This window comes from Mandrillus leucophaeus, unplaced genomic scaffold, assembly GCF_000951045.1.
Source record: "Mandrillus leucophaeus isolate KB7577 unplaced genomic scaffold, Mleu.le_1.0 Scaffold115, whole genome shotgun sequence".
NCBI lineage: Eukaryota > Metazoa > Chordata > Mammalia > Primates > Cercopithecidae > Mandrillus > Mandrillus leucophaeus.
The window spans coordinates 5,996,113-6,004,234 of record NW_012099765.1 but is presented as its reverse complement, the minus strand read 5'-3'; the positions used below and the strand labels follow the sequence as shown (position 1 = coordinate 6,004,234).

Here is an 8,122-nt window from a genome sequence, read left to right as displayed (position 1 = left end):
TGGGGGTGGGGGTGGGCAATGGGGGAAGATGAGAGGAGGCAGCCCCTTCCCCATAATCCCACCCTATGCACCTTGTCTAGAAAGAATGTGTAGTTGCCTTTCTGAGCTCTGGATTTTCAAATGAGTCTAACTAAGAAAACCTGAGTCCCAGGAGGAGAGTCAGCTAGGAGTCATCTTGGGGTCATTCAAACTAAAGTTGAATTGTGTAAGAAAACATTTTGGTTATTCTCACCAAAGCTACACTTCTAGCTGTCCCTGATTCAGAGAAGCCCAGAGAGGAAGGCAGTACAGCCCAGAAGAACTTGTGTCACTTCTGTCAGGAGACGTGTGGTCGAGTCCGGATTCTGCCACTGATTAGTCGTGTGACCTTGGGCAAGTCTCTTCGGCTCTGGGAGCCTCAGTTTCCTCATTTGTAAAATGAAAGGGTTGGTTGCTCTGTCTTGGGAGTGACTGCCCCTTTCCAAATTCTGTAGCTGCTTGGTTCTAAAAATAATTCGCATGGTACGATTCTAGCCAGTGACTGATAGCAGAGTGGGGTTTCTCGAGCATCCTCCTAAAAATAAGAAATTACACAGTCGCAGGTTACCTATCTCTGATTCCAGAAGAATCAATGAATGCCAGATAAATAAGTGAATGAGTATTTTAAAGCATTCCTTTGTATGTGAAAGAATGAGTGAAAGGTCTTCCCTCCGCCTTCCTCTTCACCTGGCCCCGCAGACACTAGCAACGGGTTGGAGAGAGCCTCGCCACGTTGTTTGAGAGGAAGGTGATTCCAAGAGGAATCACGGGAAATAAAAGGGGATGCTGATGCTGCAAGCTGCTTGAAATCGGATGAAAGCTGAGAATTCCCGGTCCAGAAAAGACAGGACCCACAGTCAGGGAGGTCAGATTGTCATTTCTGAAATAGATTGTCTCTCCTCACCCAAACTCTGACCCTGGAACCGGCAACAAATGCCTGTCTGCGAGGGAGAGGATGCCAGCCCAAATTTAGTAACCTAGGACTCCTCTTATCAGGAGGCTGGGGCTGAGAAGGGTAGGCAGGATTTTCCCTGCCTGCAAAATAGCATTTGTAGGAAGGGCTGCTCAGAGCCCATCACCTTTTTCTTCCCTTGACAGAGAGGATGAGAAAGATGAGAAAATTCCTTGGGAAGAGACCAGGAAATGGAAGTCACCAGCTGCCACGAAACAGCTGCGACAACCTGACAGCCCTCATGTTCATTTTCTGTGCTAGGAATGGTGTTGTGTCTCCTCACCAGGAAGGCAGTCTGAGGGAGAAGGGAGGGTTTTACAGTCAGACACACCTAGGTGGGGCTTGGGTCAAGTGTCTTAATCTCTCTGAGTCTATCTCCTCAACTTTTAAAAACAGCCAGTGTATGTACCTCATAGGAAGGGCTCTCATAAGTGCCATCCATCCCTTCTACTTTCCTAACTTTTGCCCCTATACACCCTCACCCCCATCAAGCCCTTGCCCAGGACAGATTTGGACAGATACCAAATGTACTCAGATACCAAGAAAAAAAAAAAAAAGATATCCAGATGCACCAGGTGTCTCCAAGTTGAAGCTTTAAAAACCTGTGACTGAAAGAAAAAAAGCAAAGTTCTCATTTCCTATCATTGCAAAGAGCCCATAGGATCTGATTAGTTTATCTTCTCAATTCCAAACAAAGCCAGATCAATAGCTTTGTTTTAAAGACACTCTCATTTGGCTTCACATGGCTAAGTACTTGAAATTAATCATAATCAGTTATTCCGTGGGTTTTTAATTTCCAGCAGAGGCACACGGCTTTGAAACCATCCATCTTAATGGTGAGCCATTCTGAAATTGGCTGGAGCTGACATCTCCATTTAAAGAACCTCCCCTCCCCACCCCTAGGACCTTCCAAATCTCATCCACACATTGACATTTTATAATGCTTCTCTGTAATCACAGTTTAGGCACCATAAAGAATCCTGGCAATGAAATAATAAATAGGAACTCAGTGACAGTATCACACATTAGCTTGATACGTTTCTGAGTGAAAGAGGAGAGTTCAAAACATCCTATGCCCAGAAAGAGCATTTTAACATATCTAAAGCTTAAACGTCTGCAAATTAAGAAGATAAATTATAATGTTTCGGGTGTGTTTTCTCTGACATTAGGCAGCGTGAAGTAGAAATCAAGGAAAGACACATTAGTTGTCCCAGAAAGCTCTCAAATTAACTTAAGGAAAGTTTATGGATGTCAACTGCAAATAGAAGTATTTCACATGCCATAACCCTGTTATTCCATCCCTCCTGTGGATGGAAACACCATAAAACTTCTTTCCATCGAGGCTGACGATGGTTTTACCAGTTACATTGAATGAGAACGTCAGAGGTGAGCCTGACAGGTAGCCACCGACTATGAGGAGAAATGAACTGGTACAAGGTTGAGAAAGACTGAAATCTGCCCATTTCAACCTCATTTTTGACTCATTCCCAATGGGGGATGCCCAGCACAGAGTATGGTGGACAGGGAAAGGAGCCATCCCCTCCCCTTTCCAGGAAGTAAGAAGAAAAGGATAGCCTGGGCGGTGAAACTTCTCATGGCCTTCCGTGCCACTATGGGGGAGGAATAATGAGGAAAATGAAAATAGCTAGCAGTTACTCAAGCCCAGTGATACCACCAGTGCTTTTACATGCGCTAGCTCTTGCCATCCTCACAGTCTCTCAATAGAGCTCCTGTTACCATCACCCTGCTTTTATCAAAAAAGTAGCCCATCTCAGAGAAGCCAAGTAACTGCTTACCTAATTAGCAGCTAGAGCCTGTGTGCTAACCATTTTACAAAGCTGCCTTTTGGATGCATGTTGCCAAGGCTGTCATGGTGATTGGCTGCCCTGAAGTACGGCGGGTGTGGGCTGCGGGGTGGTGTGAACTGGCCTCCAAGAACTGATGGAGGCAAACTAGCAATGACTCACAATCCCGCTGGGGAGAAAGTTGGAGCCTTTCACAGGTTTGTGAAATTGGCCCTGTCATTCCCTTCACCCAGTTAACAGGTGCCCACAAAGTTGAAGGTAAATCAAACCTGCAGGAGTAAGGAACTCATCCTGCTTTTTCACTGATATACTTGTCGTCCCAGAGATGATTTATTCCCTCTTGTGGCCATTGTCATAGACTTCGGCACGCCACAGTTTGGGGGCTCTGCTTTCCAGACCTGTCTCCCCGACTAAAAAAAATACAGCCTCAGCTTTGTGGCATTTAAGGTTCTTAACTGAGGGACTGAGCCTCTGTGAGTCAGACCCTCTGCTGTTACTCAAATCATTGCCCTTTAATCTCCACCTGTTCTGTGCTTTTGGCAGTTTGCACACACTAGGTTTTCTCCAGGTAAGTCATGCTTATACTGCAGTTGAATATGCCAGGACTGCATTCCTGGCTCTGTGGGGTCAGGACGCGCTGTGCTGGTGCTCTGAGCCCTGGGTTTCTAGCCCATACCAGCCAGGCTGAGGATGGCCAGGCATTTCACCAGTTATCGTGGCACCTCCCTGCCCAACGTGCCATCGTGGGTCAGAAAAAAAAAAATGCTTAACTCTAATGAAAATTTTTAAAAGTAAGAACAAATTAAACAAAAATGAGAAAACCTCATTAATAACATATGTCATGAATTGTTTTTCAATAGTATTATAGGAGAATAAAAAGTCCTTTTGGACATTGTGTCCTGAGGAAAGGTAGCAAGTCGGAAGTTCAATAAATACGTTGTCAAAAATGGCGGACCACAGACAACAGAAACACATCCTGAAAATGCTCTCATCTCCCAGTGATTGGTCTGCCCTTGAGAAATCACTGGTGCCAGCTAAATGGCATGGAGATCCCAACAGGTCCGTGGATAACCAGCATGTGCTGTTTGGAAGCCCTCACTCCCACTTATGACACTTGCCAATTTTGGAAATTCATTGACATTATTATAGGCTGGCGCTGGTGGGATCTTAGGTGTCTCCAGGATGACCGCTCGTTGTCCAGATTAAGACACAGAGAGCAGGCACTGGAGAGAGGCCCAAGCAACCTAGCAGTCTGCACCCTGAGCACCTGTCCTGGCTCACCCTAGGCCTGGCCCTAGGCTGGGAGACTTGCCTGAGGTCAGCAGCGAGTCCGCGGTAACAGGGGAACTTAGAATCTGGGACTCCTGACCCATGTTTCTGTCCACACTGGGCACCTCCATGCAATCAGATTGTTCAGAAGGGATCCCCTGGTAAGATTGGGGATCCCAAGCCCAGTTCATCCTTTCAAAACCCGCCGTTTAGTTTTGGGTGTTATTTAGGAAATTGGGGTAGGGCACACATTTGTCCATGACAGAATCAAGGAATGATCCAGCTTTTAGCTCTCTTTAAACCAGAGGCTACAAACTAGGCCACAGACCATATTGCTCCCATAGACGAGATTTTTCTTTTGTCCTGCGTAATGTCTTTTAAAAATTGAGATGAGCGTTTCACATTTGAAAATTGAGATATCTTACATAAAAGTCCAGATTTCCAGCTTCTCCGGAAAAACCAGAAGCGCTGGCAACTGTGGGCGGCATTTCCGCACTGCAGTCAGCTGTGGCTGGGGAGCACCTGTCCTCCTTGGATGGGGCATGTAAACCCCATTCTGCCACTGATCCCTACCCATTTACATTAACTGCCAGCCCACATGACCCCTTTGCTGACCCATCCAAGAAGCAAAGACACGCTGTGTGGCCAGCACAGTGCTGGGCGCTGGGTACAGTAAAGCTTGAAGTGAGCAGGTGCTTGGTGGGCTGAGCTCCATAGGCCAGAGCTCACCAGCGTGGTGGAGTTGGGCACACAGAGAGAGCTTAGTGACGTGGAGTCCAGGACACCCAAACCTAAGCAAGGACACCCCAGAGGCAGTCACGAATCCCTCGCATCTTACCTTCTGAGAAGCTCTTCTCAAGGGTTAAACTAGTCTCCAAATTGCGTTTGAGGTTACGGCAGTTGTCATTGGTTTTATGCCTATGAGGGTGAAAAATAAGAGGTGACTCTAGCTGTTCATCACAAGAGCCACCCCACCTGCCCTGGTTCTTGTTCCCCAGGCCCCTGGATCAACTGGTGTACTGAGGCCGCCGAGCCCATGTTTAGAGAGGAGAGATTCGAGAATTAAAGCAATAGCGGAACTAACCAGACTTTTAGGGTAGTTCTAATTCAGTCATATCCTGGTGGGTTCAATGTGGCCTGACACAGAACCCCACAGGTAGATGCAGAAGAGTGAATGAGGAAAAGGTCCTTTTCTAGTACAAGAGGAAGGCAGTGGAAACAAATTGACAGCAGTCCTGAAACCTAGGTCAGGGTGTGCTCACTCTCCTAGAGCGGGGTTGGTGTCCTGGTACAGGGTATTAGGATGTTCAAGCACAATGTTGCCCACTTCAGAGAACCCAGAGTTTAATGCAAGTCGCAGTGTGTTGGCCACTTCAGCTGAGCTTCCTCTGGATGCAGAGCCAGAGGATTAATGAATAATAATAATGATGTAGCAATAATATATAGTACCATGGTACAACAATTACTACTATGATTATATTATTCTTGTTAGAGCCTCCAAGTTTGAGCATCTATTTTTGAGAGTCTACTTCTATTTTTGAGCATCTTCAGGCACCATGACAAGTCAGTAGAATGAGGCATCTCAATTAAATCTTCACCACAACTTTATGAGGCACATCCTAGGAACTGCCTCATTTCACCAGTCAGGAAACTGATCCTTAGAAAAGTTTTGCCCAGAGTCACAGTGGCAAGTACAAGGGGACTACTCATTCCAAACTCGGATCCAGTTCTGCCTGATACCTGAGCCCCTGCCCTTAACAAAAATTAAAATTAAAAGCATCTACCAGAACACACATACATAGAAACAATTATATGCACTACTGAGATTATTTTCTATAGTGAATGCCCAGAATAATTCAGAAACCATAGTTATTGAAACACTGACCCACGGGGTGCTTAGGTCTAAATTTATGACCTCAGCTTTATCAGCATCAGATCCAGGTCCACAAAACTGCCCCAGACATGAAGGTATGGAGCCATAGTTGAGCTTTGGAGGGGTTAGAGTCCTCTCATAGAACCAGCTTCCAGCTCATCTTTACCAGACTAGGTGGTTTGGGGTTCCTTTCCTTATTGAAAAATGGAAACTGTAATACCCACCCCTGAGAATAGCTGTGTGGGTTAAAAGAGATATCGCTGGTGTGTGCCTAGCAAATAGCAGGCTCCCAATCAAGACGCTCATAATAAGTAAAGTTGGTAAATACTTCTGTACTGTTTCTCTGCTTTATATCCACACCTCACTCATGCCGGGCACGTACTCGGTGGCCAGTTAAAGTATGTGGAACCAAATCGAGTTGAAATTAATTAACTGAATTGAAGCCCACACCACCAGTCTCTAGAGTCCCTGTTATGACTTGTCTCTGAACAGAACACGATGTGGTTGTCCTAGAATCATTTTAAATGTTGAACAGCGTAGTATTTTACTGAACCAGTCCACTTTTCACATTACCTTTGATTTTGCATTTCTCTGGCTAAATGGTGATCTTTCTTTCTCATTTTAATAAGGAACAAAATCGGAGCTACAGTGAAAATTGGTGTGTTACAACAGAGACCAGACTCATTTTTTTTTATTTATAAAATGTTTCACCTGGGTTTCTCTGGGAGCTACAAACATTTTATCAGGGTGTTTAGTCATGACATAGTTTTGAATATAGAACTGTCATTGCTTAATGAAAGTCTTAAAATATCTCCAGATATTTTTCTTTTGGTACTGTACTGTAAATTGTGATATGCTCATGCAATCAGGATTGAAATTGCACTTTGTAGAAAGCATCTTTAACTTCCTTTCAGTCCCCAGAATACTAGGAAAGCAACTGGGTTTTCTATAAATGTTCTTGTGCCACTGAACACACACCTCCTTCTTAGTCATCGAGACTCCAAGTTCCATGACAGTCATGCTCTTCAAGTGACTAGCTTGGTTTTGAGAACCCCAGCTTAAGGAAAAAGTAAGCATTACTTTGAAATCTAAATTTTTTTTTCCCCATTTAAATAAGTAGCACTTCCACCTTTAAAATACCTAGAATCTGGGGGAAACTTGTGATTTCTAGTTGATTTCACTTTCCTGTTAACCAAAAGCTAGTTCCATCTCTGAAGTTGAAAGTGTATTGGTGTACATTCCTGGGTTAAGAGGATTTGGAGAAGATAATTGAATTGTTTTTGATCAGCAAAGGGTCTTGAATCAATAAACCACCTGTTAGCTTCTCCCGTGAGTAGCACTTAGGTGGAGTCGGCAAGTCTTGGTGGTCTTGCTGTCCCCAGGGGCCACAGATTCCAGCTGCTGGGTCTCTGCACTGGAATTCAGACTTGACAAACTTGGTTTGGGAGCAATCTTTTGAAATGCTTTGTCCCACCTAGAACAAACTGGAAAAATAGTTCTGCATGTTTAAAGAAAGATTCCAGAGAGTATTCCTTCAGGAGGGTGGGGGAAATGCAGCCACATGCCTACGGCGGTCCGTTCACTCCCAAGACCAGGCTTCTGTGCTAATTTGCAAAGGTGCCCCTGCCTGATGATCAGCCTCTGCCCTTTCACCATCCCCTCAGCTCCCAGCAGGGGCTTTGGTGACCAGTATTTGAGCATGTTTAGTGAATATCTTGCCTCTAAATCAGCGCTCATCCCATGATACTCATGGACCTCCAAGCCAGGGAGCCTTGTCCCTCTTGAGCAGCCAAACCTGCCTGCCACGGCTGCTGCTATTCCCACCAGGGATGCCCAAGACTGGACAGCTCAGCTTACCTGTGGCCGAGAGTCTGCTTTTCTGTAGACCTGAGTCTTGAAAGTCAAGATCCTAGGAGCTCTCACAGGAATTTGGCCCTCTCCTACTCATTGGCTTAATGGAAGGAAGGATGATGTGGAGAAGGTGATGGAGACACAAGGCTGGGAAGAATTGGAGCAACATTCCTACTGTTCCCTGAGCTTTCATTTCCTATCTTTGAAGGTATTAAAAAGTAAGGGATGGGCCAGGCGAGGTAGCTCACGCCTGTAATCCCAGTGCCAAGGCAGGGGGATTGCTTGAGCCCGAGTTTGAGACCAGTCTAGACAACATAGCAAGACCTCTACACAAACAAAAACAAAAACAAAAAC

At 45.3% G+C, this 8,122-nt stretch overlaps 1 protein-coding gene across 1 annotated transcript in view; it reads left to right on the top strand.

Moving 5' to 3' along the window:
- The window catches only part of SLIT3 (slit homolog 3 (Drosophila)), a gene marked incomplete at its 5' end in the record, with an annotated part of 547,731 nt that overhangs the window by 362,540 nt on the left and 177,069 nt on the right, over window positions 1-8,122 (top strand). The gene's annotated exons all lie outside the window — the stretch shown is intronic.